The sequence below is a fragment of the Mobula hypostoma genome, chromosome 8, assembly GCF_963921235.1.
Source record: "Mobula hypostoma chromosome 8, sMobHyp1.1, whole genome shotgun sequence".
Taxonomy (NCBI): Eukaryota; Metazoa; Chordata; class Chondrichthyes; order Myliobatiformes; family Myliobatidae; genus Mobula; species Mobula hypostoma.
Window position 1 is genome coordinate 44,069,002 of NC_086104.1, and position 20,560 is coordinate 44,089,561.

The window sequence follows — 20,560 nt, forward strand, 5'->3', positions numbered from 1 at the left end:
TACATCTTTGCTTGCCCCTAGATTTTGTACCATATAATTGTTTGAGCTGATAGGTGTGAGAGTAAAGTGGAATTCTTCCCGCTGTCTTTTGGATATTCTCCCATCAGCTGATTCAGCTGAAGTTCCTCGCCATGAGTAAGAGACAAGAGTAGAGCGGTTGTGCAGTGAAAAGGGAGAATGGAACACGAATGACTTTATACCATTTACAGATTAGAAGTCAGAATAGAGGAGAATGTGTATGTGAGAGAATTAGATGTGAGATTACCTTTGATAGTTTTAGTTCCCTAGGGATAGCCACATTTAAACAGTATTGTTCAAATAATAGCCAGCACCATCTCTTCCCTGATGGTTAAGGCATATACAATAGTTAACCTGTCCTATACCATTTTGCTCCTACTGTTTATAATGTCATCACTACAAGGGAGACAGAGTTGTGTTGATAAATATTACATAGTCAATTGGATGAGCTGACTAATTGCTTGAAAAATTGGCAGGCAGTATGTACTAATACAATAGATCATGTGAATGTTCTGAATTTGAACCGAATGATAGCAATTGCTGGGGGGTGGGGAGTGGAAGGTGGAATGGGAGTATGGTCATGGAGGAGGAGTATGTGAAGTGAGGAGTGCAATTGGTGGATATATCATTTAAAAATGCATTCACTGGCCACTCAGCTGAGGTCCTTGATTATCTCAAGGCATTGTAGCCAAAACATTGTGATCTGACTTCCTAGTATTCATGCTATAGCCACTAGCTGTCTCCTGAACATGTGTGAGGATGGCCTCTGTCCCTTGTATATATAGGACATATCTTCTTTGTTCCTCACCCACTGAAGCCTCAAATGTAACCCCCAACAGGGGCATGTACTCCTTCCTTTGATTTACCACCCTTCAATGTTTTCCAGCTCGGGATAACTTCCAGCACAATTCCCAGCTTCTGTTAGTTATACAGTATTTCTTTAAGAGGAATAGGCAGGATCTATGTGGTTGGCATGCTGCCTGCATTGTAACCAAGAGGGATAGGTTAATCACATATCGTGACCCCTATACTGGTTTTCATGCCTGTTAATTTTTGTTGTTGATGAATATCCTATTTCATATTTACTTCCCTTGTGCTTGCCGTAAGTGAAGGTGTAGGATTCTGTTTATTGGCTAGTGTTTTATGGGATCAGCAAATGTGTTGTCGTTCAGTATTGCATGCAATGTTGCAATTCTATTTTATGTTTTGCGTTCTGAAGATGCTGGCACTTTGTCACCCAAGTCAGTTTCCAATAAATGCATCATTTGCAATCTTCATGAAGCAGTTCCTGGGTTTCCTTACTTCTGCCCGTTACGCAGCTGGTGTTTAGGGCAGCAATGAAGGTCCTCCATCTCTGATGGTGTTCAGGATTTACTTCATCATGTCAGTAGCTTCCTCTTTGTCTTCACTACTGTAAGTCGTACAAGTCCTAGGTGGAGGCTCAGGAATACCATCACACTCAGATGCAGAAAGATTCTTCATCGCTGTTTCTGTAACAATTTTGTTTTCCCAATCTGGGTTGTTAGTCCTGAGCTGAACCTCTGAACCTGGATGACTGGGGGACCACTCTTAGTCTGGCTTCTACCCTTTGAACTGTTTGGCAAGGGTTTACCAAGAACCAAAGCACAAAGCCCTGACTCCTGCCAGCATAGCTCTCCAGGTCACTGAGGCACACAAACCTCCAAACCATGAGGAGATTGTGGTCCTTTTGGAGGTGTTAGTTGCTGGGTTTTCCTGATAGATTATCACCCTTGGAGGCAGGAGTCTTTCTGCCATGTCTTTACTGCTGAGGCAATTAGTGTAAAGCTATGCACTGTCTTCTTATATTGAACTTCCAACATCCCGGGGCTAAAATTTGAAGCCTCTGATGTAGTCAAGTCCTATGCCCAATAACAGCCACACAGAAACCGGTAGAGAATCTTGAAGCATTTCCTCATCTTCATCTGCAGCTTTCAAAGCTATCGGCATTGAGAGCAAACTTGTAATGTGTGAAGTGTTGCAGGGCGTTGGCCTGTGTGGATGTATCCTGTCATCCAGCTTGCATTTCAACGTAGAGGAGGAGTGCACCACATCAAAGAGATGTTGCAAGTACTTGGTGATGGGATGCAGTGGGAACATTTCTCTTTGTCATTAACTACTAATTACTGCCAAAATGTAAGGTTGTGGTCAGTAGTTTCATGTTGTGTAGTACAAATTTATTTCATTTGAAATGATAAAGTTGGCTCCCTTTGTCATGCTGTGAAACTAAATGGCAATTTACTCCCATCCCATGGGAAACAGCAATCATTCTGCTGAGTGCCACCTATCATGGACCTTGCAAGGATATCTCTCCCAAAAAAGGGACGTCCCTTTGTTGCACTTTCAACGAAAAGCACTTACTGAATGGGGCAGTTCTGCAATTTCCACTGTGTAAATAGTCATGATTGTCTGCACGTTCTAAGACAATAGAAGCAAAAATAAAATCCCTTTAACAAAGGCTGCAAACCAGAGTTCCTGCACATACGTCACTGTGTTTCATGTGCCTGGAGAAAACACACAGGGTCTATTGCAGTCATTTGAATAAACTGACCCCATTGAATCTGATGAGGTCAGCTCACTCACTCTGCCTACAAAAATGTATGTGCCCTTATATGCTTTCATCCATTTTATCTCCAGTTAAATGAACCATAATGGTTATATGCAATCCACACATTATTATGCACCATGTTGCTATCACAGAGTATTTAATATTCTGCATTGACTCTACTGAAATGTGGGTAGAAAGCCAAAACCCAGCACCATCAGCCTGAACGGACTCTTGTGATTGTGAGAGGGCACTTGGGTTAATGACACCAAGGGGGAGTCTTAGTTGATCTAATTATTAACTTTCTTTCGCCATTTATTTTCACAGAGAAAATATTATGATTAACCCCGACTGTCTTCTGCAGTGCTGCATTTACCTTAATGGGACAATCTTTTTTAAAACCCTTTGGCCTTGTCAGAAACAAAATCATTTTATATTTAAGTGAATGATTTTAGTAACAGAAAATCACTCTACAAGGAAATTGAGTTAAATGCTGTAATTTCTCCAATATGGCTGAAACATTATTATATCCACGAGTAAAGTAACTGTTTTCTTTTGAGTACAATGTTAAATTATTAGAACTGGTCTGAAATAAGTGGATCTTCCTGCAGTACTCACACTCATTCACCTCCCAAAAATTAAAATGAGGTTAACTTTTCAGAGGAATAGTCTACTTTTCTATTTCTGGCATTCAGTGCTATCAACCACTTGTAAATAGGGAAGATGAGCAGAACACTCACCTTTCTCACACCTCCAGCGTGCTCTGTACTGGTGAACATGTGTACTTTATGGCTGGTTTCCTGTCTCAAATATCCAAATAGGGCTGGTAAGACTGCAGACTGTGCAAAATAACTTGAGAAATCACTGTTTAAAGGAAGTTGAAAGCCAACAGATAGAGGATTTTAATCCATTATTTTTGTTCTGATTCAAACACTAATCTAGAAGTGAGACAAAGCTGTGAACTATCACATGGACCAGTATTTTCTCCGCTGCATTGACAACTGCATTAGTGCTGTTTCCTACATCAGGCTGAGCTAATCAATTTCATGAAAATTTGCCTCTAACTTCCATCCTACCTCCAGATTTTCTGGGCCCATCTCTGACACCTCTCTCCCCTTGCTCAATCTCTTTGTCTGTCTCTCTAGAGACAGACTATCTACTGACAATTCTTACAAACAGACTGACTCTCACATTTTGACCGTAACTCTTTTCACCCTGTACTTGTAAAAATGCTATTCCCTTCTCTCAGTTCCACTGTCTCTGCCACATCTGCTCTCAGGATAAGGTTTTCAATTCTAGCATATCTGAGATATCCTTCTTCAAAGAATGGGGTTCGATTCTGCCTTCACCCGCATCGCCTCCATTTCTCGTGAATATTCCTTCACTCCATCCTTCAAAATCACAACAGGGATAGTGTTCTCCTTGTCCTTACCAATGACTCCATGAACCTCCCCACTCAGCACAAAATTCTCCATAACTTCCGCCATCTCCGATGGGATCCTACTACTAAGCACGTCTTTCCTTCCTCCCTCCTCCACTTGCCATAGAGATCACTCTCTACATGACTCCCTTGTCCACTGGTCCCTCACACCACTGGTCTCCCTGCTGGCACCTGCCCCTGCAAGCACAGCAAGTGCTTATCTTGCCCCTACTCCTCCCCCTCAGCAGCATTCAGGGCAGCAACCAGTCTTTTCCAGGTGAGGCCGTACTTCACCTATGAGTTTGTCAGGGTCATCTACTGTATCGACTGCTTCCAGCACAGTCTTCTCTGCACTGGTAAGACCCGATGCAGATTGGGGGACCACCGTCGAGCACCTTTGTTCTGTCCACAGCAAAAGGGAAGATGGCTAGCCATTTCAATTCTATTTCCTATTCCCATTCTAGCATTTCTGTTTGTGGCCTCTTCTACTGCCACTTTGAGGCCAAACTCGGGCTGGAGGAGCAACTCCTCATATTCTGTTGGGTAGCATCCAACCTGATGATATGAACATTGATTTCTCTAACTTCTGGTATCACCCTCCTCCCCCCACCCCATTCTTCACTCCTATACCATTCCCATTTTGGTCACCCTTCATTCCCCTTTTCTTCACCTCTCCTGCTCATCACTTCCCTCTGGTTCCCCTTCTCCTTCCCTTTCTTCCATTTTATGGTCCACTGTCCTCTTTTATCATACTCCTCCTTCGTTCAGCCCTTTTTCTTTTCTACCTCTCCCCTCCCAGCTTCTTACTTCATCACCACTCCCCAGAAACCCATTTACCTGGTCTCACCTGTCATTTCATACTCCTTCTACCCCGCCCACCTTTTTATTCTAGCTTCTGCACCTTTCCTTTCCAGTCCTGATTAAGTATCTTAGCTCTAAACATTGGCTATTTATTCCCCTCCTCTCTGCACATCAGCTCTAGTCTTGTCTTTTTATCATGGCAAGGAACTTCAGCTGAATCAGCTGATGGAAGAATGTCAAGAAGACAATGATGATGACACAAGTGTATTCTCATGCTTAACCTGCTGATTTCCTCCAGCATTTTGAGTGTTTTGCCCAATATTTGTTATTTTGTGTGTGATGGCTCAGCAGACAGTTTCGCATAGTGGAATCATGAAGGCATCCACCTTATCACGTCTACATCAGATCACAAAATCAATTTAGACTAATCCCACTTTCCTGCTCTTACTCATTAGTGCTATAGGTTATGATAATTAAAGTGTGGCAATGATTCCTGATGGAATATGTATGGCATATAAAGATGATGTCACAAAAATGAGTAGGTAAATAAAGATAAACCTGATAATAATGTGAAGAATGAAACAGTGAATTATATAACTGGTAGTTTATTTTAATAGTCCTTCCCTTGGCAGATATTATATGTATCATAAATACAGACGTCATGAATGCATATGCACTTGCATACATTTCCATGTATCGAGATCCCTTCACCAAATTCTGTTCCAGCTCTCACCTGGAACATGTGTCATCCTAGTTCCATGGAAACCTACAAATTCGGATGCAAAACTCAGCACAGACTCCAATTGTACTGTGAGGAAATAATGTTCAATTTCTCAGCTTTTACTCATCATAACTGCTCCTGAATCAGATTCCTTTTCACTCATTGCATTTCTGACAGAAGCTGCAGCACAAGAAGATAAACCAATTCATTCCAGTGTTTACATAACACTGCCTCTTCCGTCTCCCCGTCAGCCACCTTCATCACTATAACCTTCTTTCATTTTCTTTCATATGTATATCTACCTTTCCCTTTGAAGTCATTTCTGCTCTTTGGCTTAATGTTTTAGAATGACACCAGATTCTTTCAACTATTATTCACATTTTCAAGTAAATGCTGTTTATCACTAGCACAGATGGTCTGACAAATAAAGAAATGTAACCAAATTAAAATTATTGGTGTTTAAATAATTCAAAATAAGTCAGGTGTCATTCTACGCATGACTTAAAACTTGGTAATATATTGAACAATGATAAGGATAATACTAAACGTCAATAAGGTATAGACAGGCCAGTGAAATGGGCAGATAGTGACAGGTGCAATGTAATTTGGAGTATTGCAAAATATTAATAGCAGTTGAGAAGAAACAATACAAATTAGATGGCACAATACTAAAAGGAATATACAAATAGATCTGGAAGAGCAGCTGAGAAAATGGTTGGAAAAACATGCAGGATCCTGCCTTTGTAATCACAGTATAGAATACGAAAGAGTTTCAAAAATATTGGCTTGGACATAAAAGAGTACGTTGTCCAGTTCTAGCTGCCAAACCATAGGAAAAATATTCAAGATTCAAAGATTCAAAAAACTTTATTGTCATTCTGCAGGGCAGAATGAGACAGCGTTTCTCAGGAGCAGTGCAATCATAACATAACAAACGCAACACTAAATAATAAACATAAGAATAAATAGTAAAACACAACAGCCACATGTCAGATAAAATCAAGTTATAATTGTCCAGTGCAAGTTAAAAGTGTCCAAAGCAGAGTCAGGTAGAGCAGCTATTTAGCAGTCTGACTGCCTGTGGGAGGAAGCTGTTTAGTGGCCTTGTGGTTTTAGTTTTGATGCTCCTGTAACATTCGTCTGATGGCAGAAGAACAAACAGTTCATGGAGAGGGTGTGAGGGGTCTTTAATGATGTACCCTGTCTTCTGGAGGCATCGACTCTGAAAGATGTCTTGGACAGAAGGTAGGGAGACCCCAATAACCTTCTCTGCTCCCCTAACCACTCTCTGAGGCTTTTTTGTTGACAGCACTGCAGCTGGAGTACCAGGTTGTGATGCAAAAGGTCAGCAGACTCTCAACCACGCCTCTGTAGAATGTAGTCAAGATGTTAGTGGGGAGTGATGCTTGTTTAAGCTTCCTCAGAAAGTGCAATCTCTGCTGGGCCCGTTTCACAATCCCAGTGGTGTTCCTGGACCAGGTGAGATTGTCGGAGATCTGCACCCCAAGGAACTTGATGTTTTCCACTCTCTCCACTGTGGAGCCGCTGATGCTGAGGGGTGTGTGCTCAGGCTGAGACCATCTGAAATCGACGATCATCTCCTTGGTTTTGGTGACATTAAGCATCAAGTTGTTATCCCTGCACCAGCTCTCTAGGTGTTTTACCCCCTCCCTGTATATAGTTTCATCATTTTTGCTGATGAGCCCCACCACTGTGGTATCATCTGCAGATTTAATGATCAGATTCTCCTTGAATCTGGCTGCACAGTCATGTGTTAGCAGTGTAAACAGCAATGGGCTAAGCTCACAGCCTTGTGGGGATCCAGTGCTCAGTGTGATGGAGTCAGAGATGTTCCTGCCAACACGGACTGACTGTGGTCTCTCTGTCAAGAAATCCAGAATCCAGCGACACATGGCAGTGCTAAGGCCAAGCAACGACAGTTTCTCCACTAGTCTCTGCGGGATGATGGTATTGAATGCTGAACTGAAATCAATGTACAGGATTCTGGCATAAGTGTCTTTGTTGTCCAAGTGAGAGAGAACTGTGTGCAGTGTGATGGATATTGCATCCTCCGTAGAGCGATTTGGACGATAGGCAAACGGCAGAGGTTCCAGTGATGAGGGGAGGCTGGCTGTGATATGAGGCTTGACAAGCCGTTCAAAACATTTCATCACTGTGGGGGTCAGGGCAACGGGACGGTAATCATTCAGACAGGCTACAACTGATTTCTTTGCTACAGGGATGATTGGAGGTTTGGGGATGCAGATATGATTTGCTTGATTGCTTCTGAGAATGAGGGACTGAATGTTTTTTGGATAGATTGGAGTATTTCAATTCATAAAGGGATTAGACAGAGTGAAGCTGCTCCCATTTGTTGAAGGTACAAAAACTAAGGACATGGAATGAGCGCATTAGGAAGCAGATATGGCATAAGGAAAAATGCTTAGTGCAACAGGTGTTTATGGTCTGGAATGTACTGCCACAGATTGTAGCGGACATGAATTCAGAGGGAGCTCCTGAAAGTCGCAACTGAATTGTATCTGAAAGATTCATAATTCAAGACTGCTTGTTGTTAATCTCCAGTACACAATTGTAAAGGAGAGCAAAATGATTATTTGTTTTCCAGATCTGATGCACCATAAAAAACACGATAAATATAAATGCATGTGATTAGTTTATATACAGAGACTGATTGTATGTACTTAAAGTGACACTAGGTACAGGAGTGTCTGTAGAAGAATGTTGGGGGGGGGGGTTTCATTGAAGCCCATCATATGTTGAAAGGACTAGATAGGGTGGATGTGGAGAGGATGTCTCCTATGGTGGGGGTATCCAGAACTAGAGGACACAGCCTCAAAATAGAGAGGTGACCCTTTAGAACACAGGTAAGGAGGAATTTTTTTAGCCAGAGAGTACCAAATCTGTGGAATGCTCTGCCACAGAGTGCAGTTGGAGGCCAAGTCCATGCGTACATTTAAGGCGGAAGTTGATCGTTTCCTGATCGATCATCAAAGGATATGGAGAGAAGGCAGGTGTATGGGGTTGAGTGGGATCCAGGATCAGCCGTGATGGAATGGCAGGGGATCTTCTCTTTCAATATTTTTATTGATATGATATAAATTGCATGAATACAAATACAAAATTCATAAGGATACAAGTAAATAATACGAATTACATTACACTTGTATCACAATAATATGATCAGAGTATCCCATATTCCAAATCAATCATGTAGAAAAAAAGATTGAATTATGAAATGAAATAAAATAAAATAATTGTATTTTATTAACAAAGGTCTACCCCCACCAACAAAATGAGCTGGTTGGTAAAAAAAAGAGAAGAAAAAAGAAAAATACCTTACTATATGATATAATAATAATAATGGCTCAGATCCATACTTTAATAGCAGTTCAAAGATTATGAAAATAATTCAGAAAGGGTCCCCATAACATTAGAAAATCATGTTTAGAATCAGAAATCGAACAACAAATCTTCTCTAGATCAAGGCACAACATAACGTCAGATAGCCATTGAACATGAGTGGGCGGGGCGGCCTCCTTCCACTTGAGCAAAATCGCCCTCCTGGCCATAAGAGACATAAAGGCCAATACTTGCAAATTAGATGGCTTCAATTTTGTAGCCCTGTCCACAACAATATCAAACATAGGAATGGCAGAGGAGGCTCGATGGGCTGAATTCTGCTCCTATGTCTTATGGTCTGTACATATGACCATAAGGCTGTAAGACATAGAAGCAGAATTAGGCCATCGAGTCTGTTCTACCATTCCATCAGGACTGATTTATTATCCCTCTCAACCCCATTCTCCTGCCTTCTTCCTGTAACCTCTGATGCCCTGAACCTGTCAACCTTCACCTTAACTATACTCACTGAGTACATAAAGTGATTCTAACAGGAAATGATAATGCAGTGGTAGTGGGGCTGTGGTGGGGTGGGTTAATGGGTGGAGATGTTAATCAGCCTGATGGCTTGGAGGAAGTAAGTGATTTTGAGTCTGGTGGTCTTGTGTGGATGTTGCGTAGCCTCTTCTCTGATTATAGTGGGACAAACAATCCATGAGCAGGGTGCATGGGACACCTCATAATGTTGCTGGCATTTTTCTGACCTCTTTCTATGTAAGCAGTCTTGAATTACTTGGAGAGTGGGACAAGCATAAAGCTCAATATTCTTCTTTTGTGCCTTAACCGTTCTGTAACCTGAGATTAACTAGCATTAATTGTTTCACTTGAGATTAATGCTATTCAGTTTATGAGATTGAGAACATTTATAACATAATCCACCAAATTTATGGAAAAACCATCATGGTCTACCTCTGTCAGCTATCTGTAGAATCCTATTGCTTCCTTTTGGTTGTTCTTGCAGTGAAAAATGTTCTCCTTTCCTCTAGAAATATCAGGTAGCAGTAGTGAAAAGGAAAGAATTGAAATCCTGTACTGAAACAAATACTCTCGGTAGACAGATTGCTTTCTTGCCTTAACCAACTGCATATGTTTTCTGCACATCTTTCAATATAATGCTGCAGAAGACACCATTTCCTCAGTTACTGATGATATTTGATGAAATAGTTACTTTTCTGGGATCCTGCCAAGATCTCTAAATTAATTTTTTTGTTGCAGTTTGTACAACTGACATGACACCGTGCAATATTCTGAGATAAAAGCTTGACTTATTTAATTCATCTGCTACCAAGCTTTATAAAACATAGTTTTATTTTGGATAAAACAATCTGTAATTTCTTGGCTTTATTTCTGTTGAAACTAAGTGCATGATCTCTGTCAAAATGGTTGTGTCCTGGAGACAAGATAAAGATTTTTCTTTTAAAAAAGGCAGGGAAGTCAAGTAGATCAAAATAACTGCTTGGAAGTTGGAGTCAATTATGCACAATGATGAATGAAAGTGATTTTGCTTATGTTAGATCATCGCTGTGAGCACTTCCAGTCGATTAGTGACCACTTGGAAATTGGCTCAGACATTCTTGAACACAACTCACCTTTGTGCATCTGATGTTTGCCCTGTGTCAGATACAAAACCAATGATGTCATAGGTCATGCAGCAAACGTTTTCCATAATACCAGAAGAAATGAGACCTTTGGGGTGGTCTTTGCTGTTTACAGAAATGAGACGAACATCATGTGCGATTCAGGAATAAATGACAATTAAAGAATCTGGGTTGTCACTTTGATGTCCTGCATACAGCATCTTCCAGCCTAATTTTTCAAAGGTCAGTATTGCATTGCGGGTTTCAAGGAGCTCCCTTCACTGGGGCAACCTTTTTTAATTATATCCTATGATCATTGCTCCTCCTTTAACCTACAATGTGCAGTGGCTCAGAACCACTCATAGCATAGGAGACATAGAGTTAAAAAACATGAAATTAGGCCATTTGGCCCAACTTGTCCATGCTAACCAAGATGCCTACCTAAGCTTGTGTTTGGTCTATATCCCTCTAAACCTTTCCTACTGACATAACTGCCCTCCTGTCATTTCAATGTTCTTATTGCATCTGCTTTAACCACCTCCTCTGGTTATTCATTCTACATACCCACCAGCCTCTATGCAAAAAAGTTTCACCTGAGACACCTTCCTCTCTCACCTTTAGTAAATACCCTTGAGTTTTGATTTTCCTTCCCCTAAGGAAGTGGTATTTACCTTCTCTATCCGCCTCATGACGTTATGCACCTCTATAAGGTCACCCCTCAGTCTTCTACGCACCAAGGAATAAAATCCTAGGCTGCCAAACCTCTGTATATAATTCAAGCCTGGCAACATCCTTGTAAATCTTCTTTGCACTCTTTCCAGTTTAATGGCATCTTTCCTACAAGAGGCTGGCTAAAACTGTACACAATACCGCAGGCAAAAGAGGTAAATGGAATTCCCATCAGAAAGACGAGCAGAATTTGTTCCAGGTGGTAGAGAAGTGGAATGAGTTGGCAATTACCACTTCTGTTCTCTCTTTCCCCTTTACTCCCCAGTCACCCCGTGGGAGATACGGACTCACCAGAGAGCACAATAAGTAGCAGTAGGATTTGGCCATTCAGACCTTCAACCCTGTCCTGCCATTCAGTCTGATCTTGGCTCACCTCATATTCTCCTCTGTGTGGATTCTCCCTCAGCCTCAGTTCCTTGAACTTTTTAATATGCATCTAACACCACCTTAAATATATCTCTGTAATTCTCTACCCTTGGGGCAGGGAATTCCAGAGGTCCTCTAAGCTCTGAGAGAAGAAATTTACAAGCACCTCGTTTTTAAATAACTGACCCTATATTTTGCAGCTATGCCCCATTGTTGGTCACTCTCCCCCAAGTGGAAACATTTAAACATCAACCTGTCAACTCCCTTAGGAACTTGTGTGTCTGAATAATGTCACTTCTTGTTTTTCTAGATTTCAAGGAATATGCCCAGCTTTTGATGATGAGACAAGCATGCCATCACAGGAATTAGACTGGAAGATCTCTTTCTTCTCTGTATTATGTTTCTGTCACCGTACTGTGGCTGCTCCAATGACAAATCTGTAAATGCTGACTTACTTCCCAGTAGTCATGGCAATCATGGGCAACTGGGCACTTGCCTATGATCCCAATGAGAACCTCCTGTCATGTGTTTTAATGTAGGAATTTGTATTTAAAATCCCCCACAATTTTACAAAGCTTTCAAAGGATGGAGTAGAAATTGGAACTAGAAGGATGTGCTTCATACATCAAAAGAAGGTGAACTTTATTTTCTGTTTACCTTCATTCATGAACAAAATTGATCATTATTTCTGAATCTGTGTAAAAAAAAACTGCATGATCTTTCCACTTCAAATTCCATTGAGAATTCTCTTCTTTTGTCTATTTCAGTTTTAAGTACTGCCATACATTTATAGTTCCATAAGCTGTATCATGTATTTTCAACATGACAGTGACCTTTATTCCAGGTGGCCCCTTTGTAAGGTCCATTTACATCGATGGGTGAAATATTTCAAGACTAAGTTTCGAGACCAATTTAGATAGAAGACGTTCTACCAGCATCTTAGCTTTATGTTATTTGACAGATACTATGACAATATATGCCAAAGGAAAGTGAGAAAAACAAAGCCATAAAAAGTTTTCCAGAGATTAGCCAAAAGCGTGCATAAATCAACATGCCAGATTTCTTTACAGCCAAATACTGATCTACCAAACTTGAAAACTGACTGGGAAAAAAAAATAATGGAATAGGTTGTCAGTTCTGATTTAAGCAAATATGGACAATTTCATAGACGAGCTTTCTGGCCTGAAGCAGTCAGACATGCAGATAGACATTCGATGTCAATTGCATGTCCTTGAAGAGATCAGGTATAACGAATGGCTGGGAATTGCCACTACCAGTGCATTCAGTGAGAAAAAAATATTCAGCTCAGTTCAGGGACATGCGTAAGTAATGTGTTACCGTCTCTGCTCCCTCTTCAGCTCCTTGACAAAATGTTAATCTAATTGTGATACTATCACTTTGATGACAATATGACAAGACAGACAAATTTGATTTTATTCTCAACAGAGCCAGCATATGCTGTGTGTGAGACTTTGACAGAGAGAAGGGCACAAAACAAATGAAGCTCATGAATATACAATTTTTATTGTACACAATAGTGACATATAAACTTCTGAGAGAAGGTGGGATAGAATCATTGTACTTTACAATTTCGGTTAATGGTTTTGCAAAAAAAAGTCATTGGAGAATAGGAAGGCCTAATACATCTAGGTACAGAAGAACAATTTTGCCACAAGATAAATGGGGGTCAGAAACTATGAATATATTAACAATTTTTTTGTTTCTGATAGGATTTATGGTAAAGGCTTATAAAACTATTTTCCTTGCATCTGCTAAAAACAAAATACTTAACCTTAAAAAAACATGTGAATTACATGAATTTACAATATGTCCCTCTACAGATTTACTTATTTTGAAGTTTGTATCTTTCTGGAAAAGGTCTAAACAATCAGAGAATTAATAGCTATCATTTTCTTTAATTATTTCTGATCTGTATAATTCTCAACATATTTGTTAAATAATTAGCATATGAAAAGGCATTTTTCAGAACTGATGAAACAATGGTTTGTAACTATTGATGAATAAACAACCACATGAAGAAAACTGAAATTCTGAAAGAATGTATGCAATAGTTTTCAGAATCGGATCATACTCTGTTATCACTGTTAATTAGGACAAATAATTTAAAAAATACGTTTCAGATTTCACAATTCCTCTCCCTTTGAATTACTACTCTTTTATACAACAGTGTGTTATTTTGTGTTATGAACAATATTACTTAAATAGAACATCTGTTTTCAAATTGGCCATTTAGTGCACACGTTCTTGCAAACTATTGTGAAGTCCTCCTAGAGATACTTCAGAGGAAGAGCCCTTGCAACAACACTGGTGTTGTCAATATCAATGCTCATGTTCCGGAAAGACCTGGAAATACCACAAACTACATGACTGACAGTTGTGCAGAGGCAAGCTGTTCTTTAAGAGTAGTAGAACTGACACTTCTCATGCAACAGAAATTTAGAAATGGGTGTATATACATCCTTGGCCAGTGTGCCTGTTCATGTTTTGTCTTTACCCGTTCAATTCTGGCACCATTTTATTTTCTGAGTTTGTTTTGGTTGATACCTCACGTGCTGTGGAGTAAACATTTTATTTTTGGATCTTCTACCACTGCTGATTTGTAATTCAGGCAATTTACAAATTATAGCAAGATAGTTCAACTGGAATCAGCATTTGCATTTAATCTGGAATACTTAAATTTTAAAAATATCTTCAATATAATATAGCACCTATATCTATCTCAAGGAGAATTCTTTTGGGAAAGACACAGGATTTCAAATCAATTCGGGACGGTGGAGAATTGTCTCATAAGAATTTTCTTTAAAAGGTCAATAAAAAGAAAGATTCAATTTTGCAGAGGGATTAGTTTGTTGGAAATGTATTTGGCATAAATCTTTTCTTAAGTTTGCACATATCACTCCAGGATGACTTTATCTATTTTTAAAGCTTTATCTTTGCCAGAGAAACACAAAACAAATGCTCAATATTTGTGACAAGCTACAATTTTTTCTGTGCTGTCACATAATCAAATCAACACAGATTGTGCAATCATATCAAAACTGAATAAAAATAAATTAAAGCTGAAGCAGGAGCAACAGGAAAAGCATGCAGAACTAATGATTACATTCCTTTGGGAAGCAATAGTATACATTTTTTCCACATCTGCACTTTAACCTTATATAATTCTTTATAATTGTTGCATGTTGTGCCGACACACCACAGCAAATTCCCAGTACATGTAAATGTATACGGCAAATGAAGTTCGTCCTTGATCTTTAAAGTTATCAGCTATATTTTCAATGGAGCTTGCAAGCAATATTATTTCAAATGTTGTACATTTCATTGTTCTTTAGGCATTCACATCTTGCAGTGATGACTTGCCTTTGAGTTTCCTTAAATTTTGCCTTACTTTCATATTTCCTTTCTCTTGCCTTATCAGGTAAACCTCAACAGGGATCTCCAGTAAATGTCAAATATGGATGAATGTGTTTATTTGTTTTCTTTTCTTTCTCTCTTAACCCTCACCCCTCCCCCACATCATAATGGGGAAGCACACATTTCCACTAACTTGGTGTTCATTTGCCAACCACATACAAACTTCTGAAGGTCACGGAAAGGGAGAGTCAAAGTCATTCTAGATGAACTGCCTAGAAATAGATTGTTTTTCTCTGTTTCAGTCCCTTCTTTATTGGTTAATTTATGGAAATTCCAATGCAGATTGTGTCAATCAGAATTTATTTATGAAACATTCCTTTATAATTTCATTTCAAGACTGAAAGGTATAAATTGGAATGGCCCCAAAAATGGAGGCAGAGATTGCAATCAATGATTAACCTGCAGTCCTGCTTCTGATTTGGGCCACATGCCAACTTCATGCTATCTGGTAATTTGCATGATTGCTGTATCCAACTGGTGCTGAGAGTACCGTTGAGTGGATGACCAACCTAGTAAGGGGCCATTATTTTGATTAGTTGTGAAAGCTTGTGAAATGAGCTTGTGGTAATTAAGGCACATTTTAAAGGAAATTGCATGGTACCCAAAGACATTCTATCAAACAATGGCACAACGTGAAAGAGAAAGTGTCCAATAATTTTCAGTGCTGCTTCAGAGAACCTGTTGGAGAGAAGTAGAAATGTGCTGTATTGGTGGGAGATTATCCGCTCTAACGTTTGGAGGCAGTCGGAGAAGGTAACTGTATTGATCAGGCACTGAGGAGTTGGGTATCATGCTGCAAACTGGTTACAGGCATGGTTAAGATCAGTGAAGGAATTTCCCACTAATCTAAGGGAGTGTTCAATGCACCACAACCCCATCACTCAATAACCATCAATCTGTATAAATCACGGTTCATTCCGAACTTTAACTCATTCTTTCATTCTCACAAATTCTGCATTTCGTCATCCTCAGATGCACTTTTCACAATTTGCGTGGACTTCAAGTTATTTATCCATGAGAACACATCACACTAACAGGTTGTGAGATGCACAACTTCTTTACTCTCTGTATACCAATGACTGTGTCGCCACCCACAGCTCCAATATGCTAATAAATTTCCTGACAATACTACATTGATTGACCTGATCTCAAATAATAATGAGGCAGTCTACAGTGAAGAAGTAATCACCCTGACACAGTGGTGTCAAGAAAACAACCTCTCCCTCAATGTCACAAAAACAAAGGAGCTGGCTGTGGACTGCAGGAAGAATGGAGATAGTCTAACCCCTATAGTCATCAATGGATCTGGGGTTGAGAGAGTGAACAGCTTTAAGTTCCTTGGCATACACATCACCGAGGAGCTCACGTGGTCTGTACATACCAGCTGTGTGGTTAAAAAAGCACAACAGCACCTCTTTCACCACAGGCTTTTGAAGAAGTTTGTTATGGGCCCCAAATCCTAAGAGCTTTCTACAGGGGCACAATTGATAGCATCCTGACTGGCTGCATCACTGCTTGGTATGGGAGTTGTAATTCCCTCACTTGCAGGATTCTGCAGAGAGTGGTGTGGACAGCCCAGTGCATCTGTAGATGTGAACTCCCCACTGTTCAGGACATTTACAAAGACAAGTATGTAAAAAGGGACTGACGGATGATTGGGGACCTGAGTCACCCCAACCACAAACTGATCCAGCTGCTACCATTCGGGAAATGGTACTGCAGCATAAAAGCCAGGACCAGCAGGCTCCAGGACAGCTTCTTCCACCAGGCCATCAGACTGATTAATTCATGCTGATACAATTGTATTTCTTTGTTATATTGACTGTCCTATTGTACATACTATTTATTATAAATTACTAAAAATTGCACATTGCACATTTAGATGGAAACATAACGTAAAGATTTTTACTCCTCATGTATACGAAGGACATAAGTAATAAAGTCAATTCAATTCAATTCAATTCAATTCAATTCAATTCAATACAAAGTTGGAGCTGGATAGTCAGTGCTGACGATACAAACCACACATTCAGCCATATCAATCTGCTTCTGTGCTCTGTCCCAACAAGAACCTCATCTGACCCTTCTGATGCAGAATTCGTGTACAACCCAGTCTGCCATGGCAATGTCAGATATGTCCTTGTTCTGCTTCACTTGTATCCCGATATCTCACCACATGCAGATCATTTCTTCAAGCTGCCTTTTAACTCACATGCACTATCAGTATTTTAACTGGTGACTGCAGGTATCCAGTGGTGTGACATGGGCATTCATCTTTGTTATGCTTTGTGATTCCAGAACACAAAACTCATTGAAAGAAAAAGATGGGAGCTGGGAGATGCATTCCTCAGTTTTGTTTTTACTTTTAACGAGGCGTACACTTACCATGTAGTAGGGCAATGACATTTGCCATTAACGTACTCGTACGTATAACCCATAATGTCAGTCAGGCTCAACCATGGAAGTTGCATTCTAGCTGTACAGATACGAAAGCCTGGACAGTACGATATGGAGAGCAAGCTTGTGCCCAGGTAGCAAGCTCACCTTCCCCATGATTCTGTTGAATCCAAACGAACGGCAGAGACAGATACAGTTTGGTACAAGCAGCATCGCAAGAGTCGCCAGTCAGCATTGAATTCAATGTAGGACTGCCTTAGGGTCTCCAGCTCTGGATTTCAACCCCTGGGATTTTACTCCTGAAGTCTCCCCCATGTGTGGGTATAGCCACAAGGCAGCAGAGGTTTGAGATCAGAGTTTTCCTTCTCCTAGACCAGCTGCCAACCACGGCTGATGAGCCCCACCTCCCTGAAGTGTCTGGTTTTAAGGTGTCAGTAACCTGCCTTTGACCCTTCAGTAGAAACGGTTCTGCCGTGGTTAATAGCTAAGCCAAACATGAAGGCCAGGAGCTGGATGGTTGTCAGAGACTATTTGAGGCACACACCAATGGAGAACTTAAAAGCTAGTGGGACCTTGTCCCTATTACCACCTCCCAGGCCATAACAACCTGAAGAAACCTTATGTGAATTATTTAAACAAAAAAGAATGCTTACCCAAACAATATATTTACAATACTATTCAAATATTAAAGATTTAATTGCCATGAAGGATTTCTTACTCTTGTGGGATAACATCTTTCTTGGTAAGCGGGGGTTCACTCTACTTGACGGCTGAGACTCGTGGCTGTGAAACAAACTCAAGTTCTGGGGCCTCCTCCATGGTGGTTGTAGGAAGAGGTTCTGACAGCTCTGGATCCCTTTGTCCTGGACATATAGGCACACCAAACAGTACATTACAGGCTGTTCGATCTGCTGTTCTATCCCAGGCTACCAGACAAAGCTTTGAGCCAATACCATGCCTAGATGCCCACCATAAGACCATAAGACAAAGGAGCAGAAGTTGGCCATTTGGCCCATCGAGTCTGCTCTGTCATTTTATCATGAGCTGATCCATTCTCCCATTTAGTCCCACTCCCCCGTCTTCTCACCCTAACCTTTGATGCCCTGGCTACTCAGATACCTATCAATCTCTGTTTAAATACACCCAATGTTTTGGCCTCCACTGCTGCCCGTGGCAACAAATTTCATAGATTCACCACCCTCTGGTTAAAAAAACTTCTTCGCATCTCTGTTCTGAATGGGCGTCCTTCAATCCTTAAGTCATGCCCTCTTGTACTAGACTCCCACATCATGGGAGTCAACTTTGCCACATCCACTCTGTCCATGCCTTTCACCATTCGAAATGTTTCTATGAGGTCTCCCCTCATTCTTCTAAACTCCAAGGAATACAGTCCAAGAGCGGACAAACGTTCCTCATATGTTAACCCTCTCATTCCCGGAATCATTCTAGTGAATCTTCTCTGTACCCTCTCCAACGTCAGCACATCGATCTTCTCTGTACCCTCCAACACTTACGTAGCTCTCCAACACTTTAGCACTCAGCTTGGTGAGTACAACTCTCAATCCCCACATAAGGCAAACCCCATCAAGGGCAAGTTCGTCCCTTCACTGGTAAAATTGAGGGAACTGGTGTTTCTGCTGCAGATTCCAGCCATTTTGGGTGGCCACGTAGACCTGGTAAAGTGTGGGGTTTTTTTTCTGGTTTCCTTTTGGATCATCTCTGCCGTAATAGACTTTTGATTTGCATTAGAGAGAATACATCAAATGGAGTGTCTTCTTTTATGAGATTTTCAGGTATTTCCTTTTCCAAGCATACACAGGACAATTCATAACCATTTACATGATTAGTTGTTGTCTTGAATTTGATCTTGTGATTGTGTCCTCCAAGAAACAGCCCATCTCTGCATTCATGGTGTTGGTGGTGGAACACTTTTCTGTGGATTGAAAATGGATTCTAGTGGTTGATGATCAGTAATGAGGGTAAACTCTCCCATGCAGATACTGGTTGAAATGTTTTGCATCCCATATCAGACTCAAGACCTCTCTGTCAATCTGAGCATAATTTTTCCTGCAGTGGTAAAGGAGCATGATGCAAACAATATGGGACATTCACTTCCATCACTCATAAAATGTGACATTACTGAACCTCTAGCTTGGTTTAATGAGTTCACACTTACTGTGTTGTGCTCTGAGTCCATAATCCTCCAATCTTTTTAACACTGTCTTGAAATTTTGGAGGTGCTCCTTGTCATGCTTAACGGTAACAAAGGTGACATCCATGTAACGCGGAGTGCCTGGGAAGCCTTGTAGCACCTGGTCTATAGCTTTCTGCCAAAGTGCAGGTACAGATGCTACTCCAAATATATGCCTATTATAACGATACGGCCCTTTGTGCGTGTTTATGCTGAGAAACACTTTGGAATCTTCTCCTATCTCCATCTGTAGGTAGACCTCAGCTAAGTCCACTTTGCTGAAGAATTTCCCTTCAGAAATGTTTGTAAAAATATTCTCTATCCTGGATAGAGGGTATTGATCTACTTACAGTATTAGGTTGAATGCGACCTTGAAATCACCACAGATCCTGACAGACCCATTCTTCTTGGCTACTGGGACCACTGGCATTCCCCCTGAGCTTCACTCAACTTTAGAAAGAATTCCTTCAGCCTCCATGCAATCTAGCTCACTGACTTCTTTATCACAGATGATATAAGGAACCAAACATACTTTGTAAAAATTGGATGTGGTATTTTCATTTAACACTATTTTATCCTTGATATGTTTGAGTTTTCCAGTGCTATTCTTAAGCACTACTGTGGCATCATCCTGTACTTTTCTTAATTCACTCTCAGTTAACTCTGTTACAGAGGATGTAGCATGCAAATAGTGGATGGATCTCCAATTAAGTTTTGGTAGTCTTAGCCAATCATTTCCCCACAATGCTGGCTCTCCTGATTTTGTTGGATGTTGTATTTCACTCTGACGAATGTCATTCCCACAAGAATTATCCTTTAGTTATCTTTTCTCCAGTATAAGTTTTTAGTTGGATAGCTGCAGGCTTCAGTTCTGTATCTTTGAAATGCCATTCAAACTTATTTTGTGGACTGACTTAAACAG

The 20,560-nt window shown here is 40.5% G+C and overlaps 1 long non-coding RNA gene across 1 annotated transcript in view; it reads left to right on the plus strand.

Annotated features, from left to right (window-relative positions):
• Positions 1 to 13,634, plus strand: part of LOC134350103 (uncharacterized) — a 28,738-nt gene extending 15,104 nt beyond the window's left edge. Inside the window, exons 4-5 of the long non-coding RNA XR_010018812.1 lie at positions 10,458 to 10,763; positions 11,926 to 13,634. This is a non-coding gene — a long non-coding RNA (uncharacterized LOC134350103). The remainder of the gene's footprint in view (positions 1 to 10,457; positions 10,764 to 11,925) is intronic.
• The last annotated feature ends 6,926 nt before the right edge of the window (positions 13,635 to 20,560 follow it).